The following is a 26,050-nucleotide window of genomic DNA, read 5'->3' as shown; positions in this document are numbered from 1 at the left end:
CCTATACCACTGCAAGAACATCCTAACTGGCCTCCCTACCTCCACTCTTGTGCAAATAAGCCAACTGGTTACCACTTCAGGGTCTTTGCACTTGTTAATCCCTCTGAAAGTTACTTTCCCCTGATCTACACGTAGTGCACTCCTTCTTGTTGTTTAGGTCTCAACTCAAACATCACCTTCTTAGAGAGGCCTTCCTTGATGACCTAGTTCATTCTGGCTTGGCCTCATCACACAGGCCCACAAATCACCCTACTATAGAACCCCATCTTATGTTATTTATAGCATGTCTCTGTTTATGAAAATCATCTTGTATGTCACCTTATTTATTATTTATTTTCTGTTTCACATCCCCCTCAACATAGACACTAGAACATGAGAGAGCAGGAATTTTGCCTGTTTCACTCACATTTGTATTTATATCTCCTACAGTAGTTCTCACCACCTAACACTTGTTCAATAAATATTTGTTAAATGTGGAATAAATAAAAATATGTTTATTATTCAGAGGTCTTTTTCTCACTGCCTGGTTCTGGATTGTGTTGTGCTATTCTCTGTGTGTATGTCATGAGACTGATTTTCTTATGTGGTTCATAAACTGGCTCGCAATATATATACATTCACCCAGTAAAATTCCATTTTTACAGAGTTGACAGATATAAAATACACTCTGTAAAAACAGATTTCCCAGGAATTAGTAATTTTCCTTGTGAACATACTGAGAATTCTAATGTATTGAAATAATGGTGAAAGAAAAAATTTTCAGACTTTGTTATACTTTTTATAATACAGTGAAGCACAATAAAAGACAAAGATCCAAAATTATCACTTAAGTCTTCAATACTTATGTTTTGAAAATTTTGCTTCTGTCCAAAGAAGAAGCCATCAAAATGGAATTTCCCTTGAGCTTTCAGACAAACTGGGATATAGCTATTTCACTGACAGACAGACACCCTTTTGCCTGCAAGCTTCAGCGTCTAGCTACTGCCCTGTCGATAGGCACACTGACAGAAATCACAAGGCCTTCTCTAGCTTTCATCTCAAAGAAAGGGCCAATGGATCAAATGTCACCTCTACAAAGGAGAGATTTTAAACAAACTGCCCAAAGCCATTTGCATCTGCCCTCTGTCCCCGGTGACTTCCCCAGACACACAGGACTCCCAGAGACTGCTCTTAGATGCTGCCACAGATCCAGGAGTGAAGGTTGATTATCGTTTTCAATCACAGTTAGGCTCAATCATGAGACTACATATCTTCTGAGAGATCCAGGGCCCCTTGCCAACACTTCCCTTGCTGCTTGTATGCCTAGCTATGTCAGATTGGGCAGGGGGTGGGCCACCATCCTGAAAAGTGCTAATGAATTAAGGAGTTTAATTCCCATCTGAGTGACATAAAGATACTTTTTTCTGAGGCTTCCCTACTCATAAATACCTTCTCGGAGCAGCTGTTACACCATGCTATAAAATCATCTGACTAATCAATAGAAGTTCAACAATGAAAATTTTACTCAGGGATTAGAATATCAATTGTTATTCTAACCAAGACTTTGTCTTCTCATATCAGGGCCAGAGAGACTTGTACTTAAAATACATGAAGCTGAGAGTGTGTGCCTGGGTGAATAAAGTGGGGTTCATGAAACCTTATCTGATCAAATTGTTTTCATAGTGTATTTATCCTACTGGGTAAAAGCTTTCCATGCAAGAAGTACACCCAGAAAAAATTCTATTCCCTGCACAAAGAGTGACAGACCCATAGACAAAAATGCTCGCAGTGAGATCAAATTATATACATTGCCCTGTTTGCTAAAGATTCAGTCGTCAGGAAAAGAAGTAATGCAAATACTGCTCTGCTGAAGCTCCTTATAGAAGGCAACAGGAAAACATGGATTTGAAAGTCTAACGTTAGCTAGTGGAAGCATACTGAATTCAAGGTTACGTCCACATCAAGAAAGATTTGCTTTAATGGAAAATTAGCTCTGCTTAAACCACTAACATAGACTTCTGTTTTATAGTTTAGAGACATTACAAAGTGTTTGGTTTGGTTGTGTTAGGCATAGAGGAAAGAGATCCAGTGCTTTTCATCATGAAATGCTAACATCTCTGCCTTCAGCATATATGCTGAATATGACCACTTCTCAAAACCTCCACTGCATCCATTCTGGTCCAAGCCACTGTCATCTCCAGTTTGGATTACTTTAATAGCCTCTTTACTGATGCCTCTGATGCTATCCTTGCCCTCCCACTTCATTCTACTGCCAACAATGTAACCAGAGTAATCCTGTTAAAATAAAACTCACATCAAGTCATTCTTTTTTAAAATAATTGTTTTACTTTTCAATTAGAGTGACACATAATTAGTTTCAGGTGTACAACATAGTGATTAGACATTTGTATAACTTATAAGGTGATCACCCTGATATGTCTAGTACCCACCTGACACTACATACTTATTACAATATTATTGACTATATTCCCTGTGCTTTACTTTACATCTGCATGACTACTGTGTAACAACCAATTTGTACTTCTTAATCCCTCCCCCTTTTACATCCAACCCCCCAAACCCCCTCCTAATTGGCAACCATGACAAGAAAAAGCTAAAGGAGTTCATCAATACCAAACCACTATTACAAGGAATGTTAGAGGGACTTGTTGAAGAAGAAGAAGGAGGAGGAGGAGGAGGAGGAGGAGGAGAAGAATCAAAAATGTGAATAAGAAAATGACAATAACTACATGTCTATCAATAATTACTTTAAATGTAAATTAATTAAATGCTCCAATCAAAAATAGGGTGGCTGAGGTGCGTCCGGATGGCTCAGTTGGTTAGACCGTGAGCTCTGAATATCAGGATTGCCGGTTCAATTCCCAGATGGGCCAGTGAGCTGCACCCTCCACAACTAGATTGAAGACAACAAGCTGCCGCTGAGCTGCCACGGGGGCATCCGGATGGCTCAGTTAATTAGAGCACAAGCTCTTAACAACAAGGTTGCTGGTTCAATTCCCACATGGGATGGCGGTCTGTGCCCCCTGCAATTAAGATTGAAAACGGTGACTGGACTTGGAGCTGAGCTGCGCCCTCCACAACTAGATTGAAGGACAACGACTTGGAGCTGATGGGCCCTGGAGAAACACACTGTTCCCCAATATTCCCCAATAAAAAGCACTAGGGTCAACCTACAAAAAAATGGGGTGACTGAATGGATAAGAAAACAAGACCTTTAAACAAGGCCTTTACATATTCAGCCTATAAGAAACTCACTTCAGATCAAAAGACACACAGAGACTGAAAGTAAAGGGATGGAAAAAGATATTTCCTGAAAATAGAAACAAAAACAAAATCTGGGGTAGTAATACTTATACCAGACAAAATAGACTATAAAACAAAGGCTATAACAAGAGGCAAAGAAGGACCCAGTAATTCCACTTTTGGGTATTTACCCGAAGAAACCCAAAACGCTACTTCGAGGGGATGTGTGCATCCATATATTCACTGCAGCACTATTTACAATAGCCAAGTTATTCTTTTTAATCAACACCCAATCCCAAATTAATCCTCATCTCATTCGAAGTAAAATCCAAATTCCAGTAGGAAGTAGCAAGGCTGGGATTTTTGCCCATTGTCTCCAGAGCCCATATCCTTAGCCACAACTTCCCAAAAGCCTGAACTTTGAGGCTGGCCTTTAGCTAGTTCCCATCTTTAGTCGTCTACTGTTCCCATGAGAGACCCGTTCCATTCTGCTCTGTGGTACGACAGACCCCTGCTGTGCCCTTCCATATAGGCTTGCCTATTCCTGCCTATGCCACACATAAGGAGCTTTTCCATACAAACCCCCACTCTCCATTTTCAAACATCACATACTCATCATGCATATATTCATCCATTCGAGAAGTATACACAGACCGCCTACTACATGCCAGTCACTAGGAATACAGAGATGAACTCTGCCCTCAGTCTAAGAGCTCACAGTTGAGTGAAACAGAAATGAGTGTATGCAGACTAGTAGAAAGGTATCAGTAGAGAGGAATTTCAGAGATCACAGCTGTGATCTCTCTGAGGTGACAGCTAGCTAATATGCTAAACATCTGCCCTCACAGATTAAAAATGTACATTTTTAACAGAAACCTTCTAGAGAAAATGACTGAACCTTGGCCCAGAAGACTGATGCTAATGGCAGCAATTCCAGTTCTATAGCAAGCTGATAGGTTTCATATATTAGGACAGGGATTCTTTAAGAAGACTCTCAATTAATGTCAGATAGATCATTGCTCATTCTGACTACACAAAGGGCATCTTCTTAAAGAATGGTCATTATAAAGTCAGTGCTTCAGGGTCTAGTAAATAGGGCCTGGCTTCAAGATTACCCATTTTGTTCCCATATATACAGTTGTTTCAGGGAAGGTGTGATCAAGGGCGTATCCTGATCCAAGTAACACTAAACCAGAATATAACACATTATATCACTATGGAGATTAAAAGACAGAAATTTTGGGAGAACACAAATGCACCCAGTTTCAAAATCAGAAGATTCTGAGAGTAAATGGTGATGCAGATGTGAAGTTTGGAATTATGAAACTACACTGAAATGGTACAGGATTAATGGTAGTAGTTGCCAAAATGTAGTACTAAATAGTTTTTTTTTCTGTTTTCTTTTCTGGATATTTGAAGAACTACTTTTTAAAAATTACTTAATCCACTGCTAGGTATCTACCTAATAGAAATGAAAACTTATGTTCACACAAAAACCTGTACACCAATGCTTAAAGCTATTATGCTTTATTCATAACAGTCAAAAGGTAGAAACAATCTCTATGCTTTTCAAAGGGTTAATGGTTAAACAATCTATGCTTCATCTTACCATGAAACACTACTCAACTATGAAAAAGGAAAGAATTATCAATACACACAACTTGGATGAATCTTAAACGTATTTTGCTAAGTTAAAGAAGCCAAATCCAAAAGGTCACATGCCATATGATTCCATTTATATGACTCTCTGGAAAAGAGAAACCATATAAATGAAAAATCAGTCAGTGGTTGCCAAGGGTTAGTGGTACAGGGAAAAGGATTGATCTTAATGGGGGCAGCATGAGGGACTTTTCAGAGTGATGGAGCTGTCCTGTATGGTACTGGTGGCTACACCACTATATGCATTTATCAAAACCCCATAGAATAGATCTATGCACCATAGACTGAATTTTACTGTATGTAAAGTTTAGAAAGTTCAACCAGAATACTGGGGAGAAGGGTGATGGACTGAAGACTGTGACAAATGAATCCAACTGTATTACAAATGAGTCACATGATGAAGGTGATGGGGAAGAAAGGAGCTGACCTAAATAACTATGAAAAACAGGGTGTTGATTAAATACTATAAAACTAAAGACAAAAAATGGTATATAAACATTGCACTCTAGTTCATAAATTTGTTTCTCATGGGGGTATGGCTTAGGTCATCTGAAATTACTTTACTAACATACTACTAGGGTTGAAAATTTAAGTAAATATATTGTAGATAATGAGAACCAGGTGCCTCAGGGTAAGAGAAAAAAGGTACAAATAAGGAAGGGAAGAGAAGGCTAAAATGAACCCCATGAGCTGGGTTGAGTCATAGATATCAATATGGACTCGTGGGTTTTTTTCTTAATGTAATCCAGATAGATACAGAAATAAATGTAGACATATGCCTGTATAAGCTAAAACATATACGTATATTTCCTAGCTATATCCACTGAGAGGGGCTAGAAGCAGTGATACCTCAATAGCAAGCACACTTAAGGCACAGGTCATGGTTTTGAAATACCACTTTCCATTAAATGAAAGACTGGCTGGTTTCAGGGCTGGAGAAAGGAAAACAGAAGATGAGCCTGGCTCATCTCGTGGTGATGAAAATAAGGGAAGTGGTAAAAAAAATAATAATAATAATAAATAAATAAATAAATAAATGAAGGGCATGTTAAAAGGGCACAGGAGCCAACCTGAAAGAGATTCCAAATGGCTAAAATTGGAACAATTTGATCAATAAACTAAATAAAACTAATATAGGATTATAACCCAAAGAATAGAATAAATATGTTAGTCTGCTCTGGTAAACAAATAAGTGAATGAATGAATCAATGAATGAATCAATGAATGAATGAATGAGGGAGTAGAGACAACTCTCTCTTACAGAAGAATTCCAATTTTCCAACTAATATATGTGCAAGGAGTGAGGGAAATAGAAAATCATCACCATTAGAACATCACAGTAATAATTGCTTCAGGCAAGATCAACTGATGGATATTAATATTAGTGGGCAAATCTTAAGCAGAAATAGGATATTTGCACACTTTCTAAGTACCTCCTCCAAAACATTTAGTAATTACAAAGGGGAAAACTGCAAGTTTACAGTGGAAAATCCTGACAGACACCATCTTTACCAAGGGATGAAGATTATCATCACCCATAATACATAGCAACATCATGTACCCCCTGATAGACTGCACAAAGAAGGGCACACCAATGTGTTAGCGTTTCCAATGATGTATGACATCAATCTAATCATGAGAATACATTGGAAAAGCCCCAATAGAGGGATAGTCTACAAAATAACTAGCAAGTACTCCTCAAAAGTGTCAAGGTCATGAAAGACAAGGAAAGATTAAAGAACTGTCGCAGATTGGAGGAGACTAAAAAGACATGACAATTCTTGCAATTTGAGGTCTTAAACTGGATTCTCAAACAAAAAAGGGACACTCGTAGAAAAAATGGTGAAATTTTAATTAATTCTGTAGGTTAATTAATAGTATTGTACCAAGGTGATTTTCTTAGTTTTGATAATTGAAACATGGTTATATAAGATATAAACATAAAGTGAAACTGGATGAGGGGTATGCAGAAATACTCTGTACTGTTTTAACATTTAGTCTAAAATTATCTAAAAATGAAAAGTTTTGACAAATGAATTACTTTTCCATGAAAACAAAAGTAGTAAGTCTAGTAAAGGAAACTACCAGATGCACACTCCTATTGGTAAAGAGAATAGCTACTACTCATGCACAATCAATGCAAAGGAATATCATAACTTAGAGTGAAGAATAAGAAAAGGGCACATATGTTAAGTCTTTCTCTGGCCAATATCTATCAAAGTTACCTGTGTTAATTTTTGTCAATGTGTGCTCGCATTGGCAACACATATACTAAAATTGGAACAATACAGAGAAGATTAGCATGGCCCCTGCGCAAGGATGATATGAAAATTTGTGAAGCGTTCCATATTTTTTAGAAAAGGGTAAAAGGGATCAAATATGTGTTATGGAAAGAGAACCAACGGTGGGTGATGAACACACAATGTGATACATAGATGATGTATTACAGAATTGTACACCTGAAACCTACGTAACTTTACTAACAATTGTCACACCAATAAGCTTTAATTTTTAAAAACTGTCAATGGTTTTAAGTAGTTTTCTTACCACTAAAGTGGACAAACAGAAGAAATCACTATTGCTGCCTAGATCAATATTGGGGTGCTAAAAGCAATGTATTTGTAGATTCTTGTATGAAGAAAAATAGGATTTCCTAAATTTCTTCCCCTGAAAAGTTGGAGTGGTTGTCAGCCACCATGGAAGCTAATCCTGAAGACTTAGACCTAGGAACCAAGAGGTGCGGACTACCTTGGCTGGCTCACAGTAGAAAGTGTCAGAACTCTTCATGTGTCTTTAATTGTTCTTACCAGGCCTCTGGAGGCACCGGAGTGGAAATTAGGATTATAAGGTAAATATGGGAGACTACGTGGCAACCTAGAGCATCCCCAGACCAAACGTATTTAAATCTAGATAAAGAACTCCATGAATATGACATCAAATTGCATACTACAATACCTTGGGTCCCAATGAGAACTATCAAAATCATGATAAATAACAGTAGGTAACACTTAACTAAATGCTTGGCACATTGCTTAAATTAACAATGTTAATCTCACAACTGCTGTATTGGATAGGTGATTGGGCTATCTTCATCATTAACAGATGAGGTAATTGCTCTCCACTGAGGCTAAATAAAAAGCCCCAGTCCCACAGGCAATAATAAGTGGTAGAGACAGGTTCTAGACCTAGACAGTCAACGCCCAGTACCCATGGTGTTAATCACTATGGTATGGTACCCCCTCCACTAATGCTAGTGTCAGAAAGCTCTCATTCTGAAATACCTAAACACTGGGACCATATTGAGAAACGTGGAGTTCTACAATACTGATTTGCTATTTTGATCATTGTGTATTATGTCTTCTGCTTAGGCACATTATATATTCAGTTTGAAAATTTACAAAAATATCATTTGTCTAGCAGTTGACAACATGCTCCTGGTGCAGTCCCGTTTTCTAAGCATGAGGCAGAGCCAGGGGTTGTCCATTCAATTCACTTTCACACTTGAGTTTAGAAAATGATCCCTGTGTAGAACTGTGAGAATAGTCAACTGAGAAGCTACCCAAGCAAACCCATGGAGTTCTCAGAAAGCCAATTCAACCTCTGGATTTAGCTGTCATGAATAATGTGGGTGTATCCAAGAAACTGTTTGGTAATTTGTTTATAGTAAATAGTTATTCTGGGATAATTTAGAATGTCTTAGAAAACTGTACTCAGATACCAGTTTGTTAATCCAGAAGAATAGTCAAGTTTGAATAGTCAAGAAGGATAGATTTCAATCATTAATCAGGAACATTTAATTTATTTAGCCTACAAAAAGCCCACTCTTAATACTTGAGATGATCTTATTGCAGTCTCCACAATTTTTGGGTAGCACAAGCTTCAATTTTAGAAAGTAACTACTATATACTCGCATGAATATATAAAAGGCTTACTTATCAACTTTGCTGATGAACCAAAGCAGGAAAGGATTAACTAATTCACTGGAGGGCAGAATTCCAATTCCAAATATTTTCAATAGGCTAAAACCAACAAAAATTCAATTATACAAATACAAGATGGGGGAAGCCTGACTTGACAGCAGCAGTTCATGTGCAAAGCTGACCACAAATGCACTTGAATCAATAGTGTACCATGGCCTCTAAAATGACTAATTTTAAAGATTGTAATCTGCATTGACAAAAATTTGGTCTAGTCATTCTTTCTGTATACTCAGCTGATCACTCCACATCTGGAACACTCTTGTCCAATTCATAGCACAACATTTTGAAAGGCAGTAGCAGCCTCACAATTTCTGCATAGAAAGGGCTTATGATACTGAAGTATTTAGGAGTGAGATATTATAATGTCTGTAATTTACCCGAAGATATTTCAGTAAAAGAAAAAATAGATGAAGTAGTATGGTAAAATGTTAACAACTGTTAAATCTAGGTGATGAGGTACATGGGAGCTCATTATAGAATCTATGTTTCTGTATGATTGAAAATTTCATACTAAATGGTAAAAGAAAGGGGCCTCCATGCAGCAATCTGGTTAGAAGGTAATTGAAGTGGCCAGGGGACTTGTCTTGAAACTTCATTTACATAACAAGCATGTCTTTTTTCTTAAATGGTGTATTTATTTGAAGTGGCATTGATGGGGACAAACGGAGATTTGGAAGGGATAAGTTAAAGTCCCCCAAGGTACTATCATTGTTGAAAAGTCTTAATAAGTCACTTACTCCAACATTGAAAAGGATGACAGAAAATGTTTAGGAAGGCCAGGGAGTATCACATGCTCCTGGTATAAGTGCCTCTTCTCCAGCCTCCCCTAGCTTCACCAAACAAAGTGGCCAATAGACCAGCCCCAGAAGGAGGCTCTAATTAGCACTGATAATCTACCTCCTTCTAGGAACCCAACAGGACTAATCCTGACACATCTTACATCCCTGCTTACTCGAGTCACCTCCACAAGTCCCAGCCTCCCAGCATGCATCATTACCTCAATTCCCAATCCCTTAAGGCTCCACATATTCCCTAATCTGACTCAATATCCTGCTTACCAATGAACCCCCAAGCCCTCCTGCTATGGTTTCATTTCATTCCACTTCTTATTCTAAAGGAAGTTTGGCTCTTCCCTGAGGTCTCTGCTTCCACACAGCCCTCTCAGATGGGCTGCATGTTTTCTTTTCTACACCTTTCATATCACTCACTGGACCTGGAGGTAGAGATGTGTCCTCCTTTTTCCACTTTGTCACTTCGAAGACATTTCTCCTCCCTTTTTCTTCAAAAACCCCAGCCAAATTGACGTGTAGACCATCAGTCTATGCCAATTGCCACCCCTCTTTATGGTGTGCTCCACCAAACTCTCAGTACTCCCCTTTGTTCATTCATTGGGACTGTTACCAGGGACAGTCTTTTTCTCTTACCATTTCTCCTGTGATTTCAATATCACTTCAGGATATAGCCAATACCTTGGTCCCACCATCCCTTGACATCACTTCTAATAACCTTCTGTTTCCCATCATCCCAGCGCAGTCACATACTCCAATGGTCATACTCTAGAAGTCATTACCAACAACTGTATCATCTCCATAATTTCAAATCCAAACTTCCCTCTCTCCTACATAACTTCCACTTGCAATCCGTGGATCCCACTACCCTCACTGTCTATCTGTCATTTCTTTTTCTTTTTTTTTTTTTTTAATTAAATTTATTGGGGTGACAATTGTTAGTAAAATTACATAGATTTCAGGTGTACAATTCTGTATTACATCATCTATAAATCCCATTGTGTGTTCACCACCCAGAGTCAGTTCTCCTTCCATCACCATATATTCGATCCCCCTTACCCTCATCTCCCACCCCCCACCCACCGCCCCCGTTACTGTCATTTCATGTCTTCACTTTCCATACTACCCAGCTAAATCCCAGGTTCTATCATTATATCCACAGCCATGTATAAATCTGCAAGTGGAGGAAATATCTTTACTCCCTCCATCAAACTTAACTTAACCTTGGTTAAGAACAACTACACCTATGCATCGGAATAGTTCCACGTTAAGTTTAATTTAACCAGAACTCTCAATGCCTGACAATCCTAAGTGTTTCTAGTCAGCTTCTTGTCCTTCTCTCCAAGACAATGATTTCACACTTGTTTTCCTGCATGAAACCTCAAACAATTCCCCTTGCAGAACTCTCAGCTAATGATTTCACTTATTTCATGGAGAAAACACAATCAGAAGAAAATCGCCTCTGTTCGGTCAAGATGTAGCAATAGGTAAATGTTGAGCTTACCTTCTCGCATGACCACATCAAAATTACAACTAAACTACAAAACAACCATCATTAAGAATCACCTGAAATCTTGCTGAACCAAAGCCCTACAACTACAGACATATAGAAGAAGCCACCTGAACACTGGTTAGAGGGGCAGAGATGTGGAATGGGCTGGTATAACACCCATGTGTGGCCATTAAAAATAACGAGGGTTATCTCAGCTGCAGAGGTCAACCCCGAAAGGAGCAAGGGGTCCTAGCACCACACCAGTTTCCCAGCCCAGGGTTCCAAGTGCCAAGGAGAGAAATCCCCATAGTTTCTGGTTGTGAAAACCAGTGGAGATTGAGACTGAGTGAGACTGAGGGCAGCTGCAGTCCCAGGCGTTCCTCTTAAAGGGAATGCACACAAATTTACTCACTGATGGAATCACTGGCTCTGGGCTCCAGAGCTGGGGCAGCAGTTGGAGAGGAGACAGGGACATACAGGGGGAGGGGCGGGGCGGGGGGGCGGGGGTCGAGCTGTCTGGATTCAGGATGAGGGCTGGAGGGGCAGCCTTCTCTGGGATGGAGGAGCTGGCAGAAGCCGTTGTTTCTTCGTTGAGCCCTCCCTGTTCCTGGTGTGCGGACACAGGTGGCCAGCATATATGAATCTCTGTCAAGCTACCTGATACCATTTGTCTGCCCCATCCTGATGATTCTGGGACACCACCCCATCCAGCTTTAAGGCACACCCAAGCCACTTCCAGTGGCTTTTTCCTACAAACCACCTATCTTGGCTAATGCTGCAGAGTTTCTGAGGGTCTCTCAAAGGTTTGTAGAACCCAGACAAGCAGCATCTAACTTGAACATGTCCTGTACCTCTGTCTGACCAGACCTAAGCCCAGCACTAGTGGCAGCTGGCATTGGTTCAGGGCTTGGCCTCTTGAGACACTTCCAAGCATGGTGCGGGTGGCAGCCATCTGCAGATTCCTCTTTGGCTCCTGCCAGGTGGCCCCGGGTGGGGAACAGGCTGCAGCTGAACTTGACCTGCAGCAGATCCCCTCCCAGGTGACCCTGGGGCTCACACACCCAGTGGCCAGCTTCAAAACAAGATGGAGCATCACCCAGCCACCTTCAAGGATGACACACCCAAGCGGTAGATTGGGCAGGGACCAGAGCCCTGCTGAAGCACACCCTGCTCTAAGGTCAGCCCCTGTAACACAACTCCTCCACTGTAGTCAGGGCCAGTCCTCACAACCAATCAGCATGATATCAATCCCTCTCATTGACATGAAAATAGCAACCAAGGCTCAACTACAACAGGAGGGCATACACAAACCACACAAGGGATACACCTAGAGTGCATAACTCAGGAGACCAGGAAGGTGGCCCCACTAAGCCCCACAGCACACCTACTACATAAGGCCACTCTAGTAAGACTGGGAGACATAGCAGCCCTTCCTAATACATAGAAACAAACATATAGAGGCAGCCACAATGGGAAGACAAAGAAACACGTCCCAAATAAAAGAACAGAACAAGGCTCCAGAAAAAGAACTAAATAAAATGAAGATAAGCAATCTACCAGATACAGAGTTCCAAACACTAGTTATAAGAATGCTCAATGATCTCAGGGAGAATTTCAACAAAGAGATAGGAAACATAAAAATGGAGATGGAAAACATAAAAAAGAACCAGTCAGAGGGTAAATGGGATCAAATATACGGTGATGAAAGGAGAACTGACTCTGAGTGGTGAACACACAGTGTGATATATAGATGATGTATCACAGAATTGTACACTTGAAACCTATGTAACTTTACTAACCATTGTCATCCCAATAAACTTTATTTTTTTAAAAAAAAAAAGGGATACAATGATAGAAATGAAGAATGCATTATAGGGAATGAACAGTAGATTAGATAAAGCAGAGAACTGAATCAGCAATTTAGAAGATAAGGTAGCAGAAAACACCCAATCAGAACAGCAAAAGGAAAAAAAAATCCAGAAAAATTAGGATAGTTCAAGGGGCCCCTGGGACAACATCTAAAGTACCGAAATTCACATTATAGGGGTACCAGAAGAAGAAGATAAACGGCAAGGAATTGAAAACTTATATAAAGAAATAATGATGGAAAACTTCCCTAATCTGGCAAAGGAAATAGATATACAAGCCAAGAAAGCACAGAGAGTCCCAAGCAAGATGAACCCAAAGAGGCCAACACCAAGACACATCATAATTAAAATGCCAAAGGTTAAAGACAAAGAGAGACTATTAAAAGCAGCAAGAATAAAGTAGTTACCTACAAGGGAACTCCCATAAGACTATCAGTTGAATTCTCAAAAGAAACTTCAGGCCAGAAGGGATTAGTAGGAAATATTCAAAGTGATGAAAAGCAAGTACCTACAACCAAGATTACTCTACCCAGCAAAGCTATCATTTAGAATCAAAGAAGAAATAAAGAACTTACCAGACAAGAAAAAGCTAAAGGAGTTCATCACCACCAAACCAGTATTACAACGAATCTTAGAGGGACTTCTGTAATACAAAAAAGAGAGAGAGAGAGAGAGAGAGAAAGAGAATAACTACATACCCATCAACAATTGTATTCAATGTAAATGGATTAAGTGCTCCAATTAAGAGACATAGGGTGGCTGAATAGATAAGAAAACAAGACTCTTACATATGCTGTGTACCAGAGACTCACTTCAGATTGAAAGACACACAGAGACTGAAAAAAAAAGGGATGGAAAAAGATATATCATGAAAATGGAAATGGAAAAAAAACTGGGGTAGCAATACTTATACCAGACAAAATAGACTTTAAAACAAAGACTATAATAAGAGACAAAGGAGGACCTAGCTATCCAACTTCTGGGTATTTTTCCAAAGAAACCCAAAATCCTACTTTGAGGGGACATGCCCATCCGTATGTTTATTGCAGCATTATGTACAATAGCCACGATATGAAGGCAACCTGGTGTCCCTGAATGGATAAAGAAGAGGTGGTACATATATACAATGGAATATTACTCAATTGTAAAAAAGAAAAATGAAATTTTTCCATCTACAACAACATGGATGAACCTAGAGGGTATTGTGCTGAGTGTAGTAAGTCAGACAACGAAAGACAAATGTCATGTGATTTCACTTATAAGTGGAATCTAAAGAACAAAATAAACAAACAAAACAGAAACAAACTCATAGATACAGAGAACATTTCTATGGTTGCCAGATGGGAGGGGTTTTAGGGGTGAGTGAAAAAGGGGAAGGGATTAAGAAGTACAAATTGGTTGTTACACAATAGTTTGGGATATATAGTATAGCATAAAGAATATTGTAATCAATAATATTGTAATAACCATGCATGGTGTCAGATGGGTCCTAGATCTATTGGGGTGATAGATGGAAAAGGTGTTTGGGAGCAGGGTAAATAAGGTGAAGGGATTAAGAAATACAAATTGGTAGTTATAAAATAGACATGGGGATGTAAAGTATAAGGAATATAATCAATAACATGGTAATAACTATGTACAGTGCCAGATGGGTACTAGACTAGTCAAGGGGACAACTTCTTAAATTACATATTAGTAAATGTCTAACCACTATGCTGTACACTGGAAATTAATATAAAAGAATAACGAATGTCAACTGCAACTGAAAATTTTAAAATTTTATAAAGGGGAATAAGAGGTTCAAATTTCCAGGTAGAAAACAAATAAGTCATGGGGATGTAATATACAGCATAGGGAATATAGTCAATAATATTGTGATAGCATGGTACAGTGTCAAATTGCTGCTGGGCTTGTCACGGTGATCACTTTTTCAGCATAGGAATTATAATCAATAATATAGTAATAATTACATACAGTGCCAGGTGGGTACTGTTGAGTAACTATAATGTACACCATAAAATAACATAATATAGTATGTTAGCTACATTTTAATAAAATCTTTTTTTTAAAAAAGAAGTGGGACCAGCCTGTTCCATATCTCTGCCCCTCCTACCAGTCTCAAGGTGGCTTCTTCTATTTGTCCATAGTAGTAGGGTTTCAGTTCAGCTAGACTTCAGGCGATTCTCAGTGACAGTTGTTCTGTAACTTAGTTGTAATTTTGATTGGTCATGAGAGGAGGTAAGCACAGCATTTACCTACTCCACCATCTTGACCAGAAATCTCACTCAGTTCTTTGTATGCATTATCTCCAATTCTCACAAAGATCGTGGAAAACAAGTATTATCAAGTCTATGATAGATTGTCTGGAAAAAAAATGGCTACAACAATTACCTTTCCAAATTCATGCCCTTGAGTAATCCCTTCCCATACCTACTCTAAGCTTGGTCATATGACTTACTTGATCACTGGTACAATAGCAAATATGAGAAAGCTGAAACTCAAAAAGGGCTTGCACATTGGGTCTTGCTCTCTCTTGATGCTCTTGGTAGCCATTGTTCACCAAGTGAATGAGCACAGGCCAGCCCACCAGGTGATGAATAACACTAATTATTCCTACCACCCCTGTTGACAATCAGCCAACTGCCAAACATATGAGTGAGGCCAATTGACATAAATGGATGAGTGCAGCCAACTGACAAACATGAAGCAGAGACAGTCCCAGCTGAATACAGTCCAACCTACCAATCCACAGAATCATGAGCAAATAAATGGTGTTTTTTTCAAACCACTACATTTTGAGATGGTATGTTATGTAGCAAATGCCAACTGATAATAATGCCCATTATACAGAGAAGGAAATTGAGGCTCAAAGAAGTTAAATAACTTTACTGAGCTCATTCTATAGCCATTATGTGGCAGAATAATAATTTTAAACCCAGGTCTACATATTATTTAATTTAACCTTTACATCTGCTCTATGAAATAGACATACTATTATTACTGTTATTTTAAACATGAGGAAACATGTACAGGGAGGCTAAACAATCTGACCAAGGTTACATAATTAATAAGCAGTAACATGTTAACTGAACTCATTGTGGTGATCATTTTGCAATATATACAAATATTGAATCAGTATGTTGTACACCTAAAACTAATATAATGTTATGTCAGTTATTATTCAATAAAGAATAATAACGGGGAAATCAACAGTAAAAAATAAATATATAACTAGTAAAGCCAGAATTTAAACTCAACTATGCCTGATTTCAGAGATTGTGCTATTTTCACAACCTCAAGCTGAGGGTTCTGGTTAGTTGAGGATTCCAGTTAGCTAATTCTTCCCTATAGAAAAACTGATTGCTCCAGCACTATATTAGCACCAAACAAGATTGCATTTCAAAATGCACTGCTTAGCTCCAAGCATACAAACATAAAATGCATAAAGGAGAAAGAGCAATGGAAAAGGAACAAGACTTGGGAATTTGAATTATTAAAACAACAACAACAACAACAAAACATTAGAAAGCAGGTCTGGTTTTATAAATAGCAGATAAGAAAAACTCATTAAAATAACCAAAGCACTAAGAGGAATATAATTTAAGACAGGAGCTCATAAAAAGGATATTTTAAACTAGAACCGAAGTAGCTAGCAGGCACCAGCTCCAACCAAGGAGGAACGTGTTCATTAACACTAAAAAGTACTGCATTGGCTGCCCATCACATTCACATGTGTCCTTCACTGACTTTCTGCGTCAGTCTAAGTGCTGCCTGGCATTGGAATTATTTAGGGTAGAAAAGAGAATGTGGAGGGAGGGAAGAAGAGGTAACACTTATTGAAGATAGCATGGGAAGAGAACTGGACTGCAACTAAGTAGCCAAGTGACCTTGGGTACATTACTTAACCTCTACAGATCTTAATTTCCTGATCTCTAAGGTCCCTTACAGTTCTAAAATTTCATGATTCTATGATGATATGAGAGGGGAGGTAGTGACCAGCAGTAAGTCATCACTGCTGAGGACCAAATAAAGAACAAATGATCTCAGATAACAGCATTCCTTCATTCACTCAACAAGCATTTATCGAATATCTACTATGTATTCTAAGCTTTGTTCTTGTCCTTGAAATCATAAGGGACATGTCAATGAATAAATACAATTCAATGTGATAATCCCAGCAATAGATATGCAGAGCACAGAAGAGGTGTGATTAACGACAAGAATGCTGATGCATAGGCTCCTAGCATTCTATGCACCTGGATTCAATCTCAACTTAGCTACTGACTAGCTGTATGACCTTAGACAAATCATTTAACCTCTCTGAGCCTCAGTTTCTTATGTGTTCTCATCATAATAGGCTCTGAAGCTACAGTCTGAGTTCCCTATAGGTTTGATTCTCAAGCCTCCGCAAAGGCAAAATACAGTCAGATGGGGGAACTGAAGCCAGATTATAGAGGGTTTGAGGAGGAATAAGATATAAGAAGAGACTGTACAGAAAAATCTCTCAAAATAAGCTGGCTGTGAAGAGGAATAGGGAAATGGAATGGTAGCTAGAGGAGGAATGTGGAGTCAAGAGAGAGGAGTTTGTTGTTTTGTATTGTTTTTTGAACAGAGGTTGTCTAACTTGGTTGCTTGTTTATGTAAAACACCCAGGCAAGAGGGAGATAGTCATAGTGCAGGAAAATGAGGCGATAACTGAAGAATCCAAGTCCCCCATGAAGGCAAGATTGGATGGAATCTAGAAGGGATTGGCCTCTGACAGGATCACCTTCTCCTGTCAGAATGCACACATACTGCATTGTAAAAGGCAGAAAGACAGTGATGTTAGGTGTAGTTAGGAGGGTGGATTTAGTGGTGGGACAAGGAGAACATTTCCATTTTCTGGATTCTGTTTACTCAGTGCTATGTAGGGTGAGGCCGCCAGTGAGTATGAGAAGAAATGAGCGGTGGGAGAGGGAGGTCCCAGGAGAGAGAAGGAAGAGGACAGCTCAGAGAATTACCATCCAAAAGCCCTCACTAAGGAAGAGTAATGGAAGTGATGGACAGTGTCAGGTGTCCATTTGAAGTTCATGATGAATGATGAGAGTCAGCCAAGTTGTTAAAGTCTAAGCTATTTTAAAAAGGGGGAGGGAGGAAGGAGGATAAGATAGCCAAGGGTTAGGATATGACAGCTCAGTGGATATGACAAATAGAGAGGGAAAGGGAAAGTGATGATAACAATAGTATGGATACACTGTAAGCTAGGGAAGGAGACAAACATAAACAATGATGGGCTGGTGGAGAGAGAAAATGTAGTGGGAATCAATGGATTGGAGCTGTAACCTGATAAGGTTGAGGAACTCCAGCAGTGGAGGTCAAGATTTACAAAATAATGCAGTTTGTAGTGATGAAAAGGGCTAGTACATATACATGACCAAGTTAAAGTGAGTAGAGGAAAAGATCATTGACGTGAAGGGATCTAGGAAGTGAAAAGCCCTGATGAGGGATGGGTCATCCACACAAGTGTTGAAGTCACCAAAAATGATCACCAGAGTCAGTGTGGAAAGGACCACAAAGCCTAGAGGGAAAGATCCCACCACCACCACCACCAAGGGAATTTCTACAATATCCCTCAGGCTACTAGGAGGTAAGGGAAATCAGCATACAGATCCCAGCCACTTGGGGACACTGCCTCCCTACCTGCCCTGTGCCCAGATTCGGGAGATTCAGTATACCCCAAAGCTGGTCCTCTCTCCTCTCCCCACACTCTCAAATTCTTCTACTCTCAGACAACTCATCTCTGAATTTCCAAAAACAGATTTTTCTTTAAAATAAAGGCCTCATGGGGCACGTAAAGCTCTGACATCCTTGGCAAAGATGTTGAAGACCTCAAGAATGATGAGAGGAAGGAAGAGGAAGAAAGCAAACCATGAACTAGGCCTGCAATAAATGAGAAGTCATCAGGAGGTTGGTAGATGATGGCAATGAGGAAGGTAGAAGGGTGGGGCTTTTGCAGGAAGAAGAGAGAGCAATGATCAGGAATTTGGGGGAGCAATGAGAGCCCCAACCTCACCTCCTGGGCAACATGGTTAGGAGGCAGCCAAGGTTCCAATTGTGGCAAGAGTCAGAGGACATGTACTATTAAGAAGCTAAGAATATAAGGACTTTGCCCTTCACAGATAGGCATTTCTAGAGGGTACAGTAAGGGCTTGGGGAGAATTAGAAGGAAGTAGCTTCTGTCTGATTGTAAAATGACTGGGGCAGTATGGAGAGTGTGCGGTTGCCAGGGAGGCTTGGTAAGGCACAATAGGATTAGTTCTGACAATCCCTTAGGGGAGGGTGAGCAATTCATTGTAGGTTGAGGTCCAGAATATTTCATTCAATGACAGTCTTCATTCCTAAAATGGACACATTTTTTGCCCACATGAGGCAATATGAAGGATGTTCAATCAAAATTCCTGTGACGTAAGGGCCACAGCATCAGAGGGGGAGCAGTTCTCTTGAGACTGACACAGTAGAATGGTGTTGGTGACTTACTCAAAGCAGCTCCTCAGGCCTCACCCTCTGAAATGTCTGGCAGCAGTAGCTTATGCCTGTTTTCTCTTATAATGTGACTTGAACCAGATTTTTTTTCAGTCCATAAAACACTTGTCAGGAATACCGGTATGGATCCTTTCTCAGTCTCAGCTCCCTCATTCATCAGACCAGCTTTTTAAGGACAAGGTCAAGTGGGAAATATGTACAGTAGGAGAATAAGAAAATAGTGCATTCCACATGATCTCCAACATCACTTCCTTATTGCAGTGAAGGAAGCCCAACATTATGCTTCACTTCCTGAGTAGTTGGCCTTTATCAATGTTGTCCGTTCAGGTTGCACCAGCTTGGGGCTTGGCTGACAAATAGATGAGTCCCAAGTCCATGCAGTTCAATGGGCAGCCAGAATGCTGCCTCAGCTTAGGGCTGAGCTCAGAGCAGGGCTATATCTAGACCAGTTTCCCCTCACCGACAGGTGATGGCATTTACTCCATCAGTGGGCAGGGAATCACCTATACCTCCACTTGTGCTCATTCATTCCCAACCTCTGGGCTGCTCTATCCAAGGCCTCTGGGTGCACAGATGTGCAAGTTGAGCCAGGCTATAAACCTCTGCAGTATTAATAATACTGATTCTGCTGGTCTGGGAGCACACATTGAGGACCATTGGTCTAGATTAGAACTTTGCCTCCATTTATGCCCTTTGTTAATCAACTCAGCTTCCTAGACCGGACCTTATCAAAAAGTAGGCACTAAATTGTTCTGGAGAGATATATCCCCTAAACCAGCTTCCTTCCCAACTTCTCAGCTCTGCCACTGATACCACATTTCTTCCAATTACTTGGGCTTGAAATCTCTGTCTCGTATTCAGATCCTGCCTATATAGTCAGTCATCAACTCCTTTAAAAACTTCCTTTAAAATGCCTCTCATGCCTTTCCTCCCTGTCCCCAATTCCAACATTCTAGTCCAGGCTTTTATCATCTCAAGCTACCTGGGCCCTTGACTCTTAATCTCTCCCTTCCAACCCATCTAGTATACCACCACCAGGCTAATCTTCTGACCTCTGAGGCTTCTTCCAATTTCAAGTTCAGTATACCTTTCAACATGTCACCTAATTAATCTAAAAGCCTAGCAAAATTCCTGCTCCATGGGGACTGCACACCTTAACAATCACTGGTCCTCCATTTTCTCTGCTTCTCCAAAAGCTAACCCTACCTTCTGTCTGATGGTTCTGGAAATGTAATCCTAAAAAACACATGCATCAGAAATATCGAGCTGTGGGGTGGCCAGTTAGCTCAGTTGGCCAGAGCATGGTGCTAATAACACCAAAGTCGCTGGTTCAATCCTCGCATGGGCCACTGTGAGTTGCGAAGGAGAAGAAGGGGAAGAAGGAGAAGAAAGAAATATCAAGCTGTCTGATAAAGATGCATATTCCTGAGCCCCACTTCAGACCTACTGAATCGAATGCTTCTAAGAGCAGAGCCCAGGGATTTGCACTTTACCAAGCTTCCCAAGGAAATTCAATGCATGTTAAAGTTGGGCAGCCACTTTTCTAATGCCTTGCTAATAAATATAAACCATCATCACTTCCTCTGTATGTTATCTGTTGCTGTGTAACAAATTACCCCCAAAACTTAGTGGCTTAAAACAACACATTTATTATCTCACAGTTTCTGTGGGTCAGAAATCCAGGCATGGGTTAGGTGGGTCCCTTGGTTGCAATCAAGGTGTTGGTCAGACCTATAATCATCCCAAGGCTCAACTAGGGAAAGATTTGCTTCCAGGTTTACTCACCTGGCTGTTGGCAGGATTCTACTGAATCCTCATAGGCTGTTGGACTGAAGGCTGTTGTTCCTCCCTGGCTGTTGACCAGCAGCTGCCCTCATCTTCTTGCCATGTGTACCTCTCCTAGGTCAGTTCACAAAATACCGTGTTTCCCCAAAAATAACACCTAGCCGGACCATCAGCTCTAATGAATCTTTTGGAGCTGATGGCCTGGCTAGGTCTTATTTTCGGGGAAACATGGTAGCAACTTGTTTCATCACAGCAAGCAAGTAAATATAGCCAGAGAAAAAGAGAGCCAGTAAGACGAAAGTCACAATCTTTTGTAACCTAAGCATGGAAGTGACGTCCTATCACTTTTGCTCTTTTCTTTTCTTTTTTTGTTTTGATTTTAAATAACCAAAATGGATTTATTTATGTCACTGACAACATGCACAACACTGTGATTGTATCATTACTTTGTTTGGTTTCCTTAAACATTACTTAAGTATGCATTAAAAATAAATGTTTACATTTAAGAAATGTAACGTATTAAAGAAGTTCTCTGTAAACATACCTCATTCTCAATATATTTTCCTGCTTTCATACATAAATAACTTAATCTACAAAGTCAAAATAAAACTATTAACTCTTATGGTCTAAAATCTTTTTTCTATTTGTTAGAAAGAAGCCCCTAGGTTCCAGCCCACACAAAAGGGGAGAAGATTACACACACATGTGAATTCCCAGCAGATGGGGATCACTGGGAGCCATTTCAGAAGTCGCCTGCCATACCTTCTTCAACATCAAATACACACGTTTAGCCCATGTTCTTGCCTACTTACCCAGCCAGGACAGAAGACTTAGAGACAACAGAGTCTGGTTCACAAGAAAACAATGCATAAAGATATGATTATCTTAGTGTGACTATTTACATTATAAAAGTCTCTGATTTTAGTGAAGGAGAAGCAATTGACCAAGGCCCAAAGTGGACATTTGGGACCTCTGACAAATAGATATCCATCAGCTGGACCACTTTTCAACCCTGCCTGCAGATTAGAATGCTGGGGAGCTTTTCTTAAAAAGTCCTGATGTCCAGGGTCCCACCACAAACCATTTAAATCAGAATTTCTGAGGCTGGAGCTCTAGGATCAACATTTTTAAAAGATTTTCAGATTATTCTAATGTACAGCCAGGATTAAAAACCCCTGGGCTGGCCCATTCTTCCACACTCACATGCACTGTGTGTGTGTGTGTGTGTGTGTGTGTGTGTGTATGTGTGTATGTGTGTTCAGCATACATGTGTGTTTTGTTCATTGCAAAGTTTACATAAATGAATATTTATTTCTACATACCACTTATTCACATTTGGAAAAAAAGATAATTTAACATGCATCCTTGGTATATTAAACTCTGAGGGTCTACATTTTTATTCCAACAGGCTTGTAAGTTCACTGAGAAAGTAAAGTCTAAAACATACATGAACCATCATTTAAACTGTTTGCTACCAATGCAATCACAGAGGGAGTCAGTTTCTTATTTTGTTTTATTAAATTTATTGGGGTGACACTGGTTAATAAAATCATATAGGTTTCAAGTATACAGTTCTATAATCTATCATCTTTATATTGCATTGTGTGTTCACCACCCAAAGTCAAATCTCCTTTGAGTTGGTTTCTTATTAACACTGAGAATTAACAGAAAATGGGGAGTCCATAGGCTTACATTGAACAACACTATCTAGAGTTAGCAATGTTCATAAGAAGGACTCAATGAACATTTCATAAGTACTGTATGTGAATGAAGTATACTTACCCATAATTTAATGCATCCGATCAACAGATTCTTTTGTACTTTTTAAAAATTGAAACTTGTTGCCAATATTTAAAATAAGGAAATTTCATACAAAGATCCAGATTCGGGACTTCTCTTTTAAAACCCAGCATTTTGGACAACACTGTACTTACAATTTCCACAGGGTAACAATCAGCAGAAAGTGAATAATAGCTCCCACTTACTCTCCACTGTCTCCCCAAACAGACATATTTCACTCTTTGACATCCTCTGCCTTGCCCCAGCAGGCATCTGGAAAAAAGCATAGGAGAGTGGTTAAGAATGTAGGCTCTAGCATCAGACTGCTTTGTGTCCAAAGGCTGCCTCTGTCTATCATTGTTTAAAGGTGTGAGTTGGTAAGTTAGTTAACATTTCTGTGCTCCAGTTTCTTTTTTCTGAAGATCATGGATAATAATAAAACTTCCTTTACAGAATTGTTAAGAGGATAAGTAAGTGAATTGATACACACAAAGAGTTTAGCACCATGCTTGGCCAGAAGGTCAGCACTCAGTAACTGTTAGCTGTTGTTACTTGAGTTGAGTGCAGTACAACACAGTAGTTAAGAGCCCGTGCACTGGAGTCAGGGCCAAAACCCCAGCTCTAGCACATACTAGTCATGTGGCCTTGAGCAAGTTACTCAATATTCTTATTTACTCATCTGTAAATTGGGGGTAACAATAGTACCTAACTTTGTAAGGTTGCTATGAGAGGACTAAATGAGATACTGTTTGTAAGGTGCCTGGCACAGAGTAAACACTCAATAAATGTTACCTATTATTGCTATTTTAATCTATAGAGAAGATGAGATTAGCACACAGGACACTGGTGAGGAAGATCGAATCGAGACTCAAGTTGGGAGATGTGTAGATTAAACAGACTGTGGAGCAGGAGACATAAGAAAGTCTTAAAGCATTTCTGAAGACCAAAACAAACATTAGGGATTAGCTTCAGAGGCTGACTCTAAAGAGGCTGTCTAAGAGCCAGGGGAATTTACCCACTTCATCTGCACTTGCCCCAGCAGTTTGGAAATGTACTCCCTAAACCCAAATCTCTCACAGGGCTACCTACCGTCTTTGTAACCCATCAATGCGACCAACATGATACATTAATTGTGTCCTTAGACATCCAAGATAATTAAAGTACTAAAAATAATGGCTCCATAGATATGAATGTTCCAGAAATTGACAGATATGACAAGTAATGGAAGCAGAAATAACAAGAGTGGAGGAGCGCACTGCTGTTCAACCTCTCTTTGCCTGGCCTCTGACAAGGTAATCAAAACACATGCAGAAGAGTTGCATTTTCATTGGGGTGGTGACATTCATGCATTAATGGAACTCAAACTTTAATGACTGTAAGATTTAGACAGAAGAGAAAAGCAGGAGTCAGTCGCCTGCTTCCCCCAAACTGGACTACTTCAAATTCTGCCCAGGAATCACTGACAAGTAGTGATGTGAAGGTTGGTCCACAATTCACCGTGGAAACCTGGGAGAGTGTGATAGTAAGGAGCCCAAGACACGTAAAATGTGTCTTAATTATCAATACACTCTCAGCTCACGAGACTGTTGCACATCATCTCATGGATTACCTAAAGAAAATTTTTAAACTCAGGGAGACTTTCCCAGCACCTCTGCCCATGCCTCTGAGCTCCTTATGCCACAGATGTGTGCTCATAGAATACAAACTCATTTTAATATTAGCCTAGGAAAACACAATCAGAAAAAGCCTACAAAACAAAAACTAATAAGGTGACTAAAACCATGTGCAGTTCTAAAAAAAAATTCTACCAGTTTTGTTGATATTCTCCACAGTAGTGGTCCATGCATTGTATTACTTGATTTGCATATGCTATGGGAATTAGCCACAACAAAAATTTAATTCCAGGCTATTCTGACCTTGTTTCAGAATGCCTCAAGGACATCGCTTCCCTAATACTCAGCTAGTGCTCAACTCAGCAAGGGGAATTTTAACATTGAAAGAAGTAAACCAGAACTTGGAAAGTAGATCTGCCAAAAACATCAAATGATTCATTCTGAGATCAAGTGCTAATGATCTGTGGATTAACATGACTAATGGAAAACTGGCTGTAATTCACGTTATTAAGTGCTGTCCCATCCAGGAAATGGCAACAGTGGAAATCAGGTAGAAAGGTTGAGATAGCAAAGCATGGTATTGAGGAGTAAAAACGGATAACTAATGTTAGCATCTGCTCTCCCCTGCCAAGGGTCCAGAAAAGAGAAGCCAGCACTGGGTTTCTAAATTGGTACTTTTCAAACTTTAATGTGCATCACCTGGGGATCTTATTAAAATTCTGATTCCTACTTGGTCGGTCTGTGATGAGGCCTGAAGTTCTGCATTTCTAACAAACTTGCAAATGATGCTAACACTGCTGGCCAATGCACTCACACTTTGAGTGCACAATTAAAAAAGTCAAAAAAACACTTTTTTTTTAGAAAAACCGAGACTGACGTCATCAAAATGGCGTCATGAGGCGAGCCTCTGGAAATCTCCCCTGGAATTTACAACTAATCAAACAACTATAACTCCACAAAGGACTCCCTGCACAGCAGACAGGCAAGACAAAATGTCTGACTACTGAATTAACCTAAAGGGACGTGGCGCCCTATGACCCAGGCGAACTGTTCACAGAAGAGAAGCCTGCCTACCAGGGAATCCCCGCATTGTGTGAGAAGCTGGAATAGTGCAGAGAAAATATAACACTACAGTGTGAGAGAGAAAAAAGACATGCAGTCGGAGAGAAAATAAAACATTCTACCAACACGTACTGGAAAACAAAATAAAGACCTCTTCCTATCAATCTGTTGCAAAATCCACTTTCTTTTACATAAACTTTATGGTAACCAGTCAAAACCAAATCCAGAACTAAAATATATACTCCAATAAAAGAAGAAA

The 26,050-nt window shown here is 39.8% G+C and overlaps 1 protein-coding gene and 1 non-coding gene across 2 annotated transcripts in view; both read left to right on the top strand.

Annotated features, from left to right (window-relative positions):
* ESX1 (ESX homeobox 1) overlaps positions 1 to 26,050 on the top strand; it is a 141,489-nt gene that overhangs the window by 30,246 nt on the left and 85,193 nt on the right. The window lies entirely within an intron of this gene.
* On the top strand, positions 7,150 to 7,256 carry LOC141569820 (U6 spliceosomal RNA). Its single transcript, XR_012493600.1, has one exon. It is a non-coding gene; the product is annotated as a U6 spliceosomal RNA (small nuclear RNA).

Source organism: Rhinolophus sinicus, chromosome X (genome assembly GCF_036562045.2).
Source record: "Rhinolophus sinicus isolate RSC01 chromosome X, ASM3656204v1, whole genome shotgun sequence".
NCBI lineage: Eukaryota > Metazoa > Chordata > Mammalia > Chiroptera > Rhinolophidae > Rhinolophus > Rhinolophus sinicus.
This window is presented reverse-complemented; position numbering and strand designations above follow the sequence as displayed.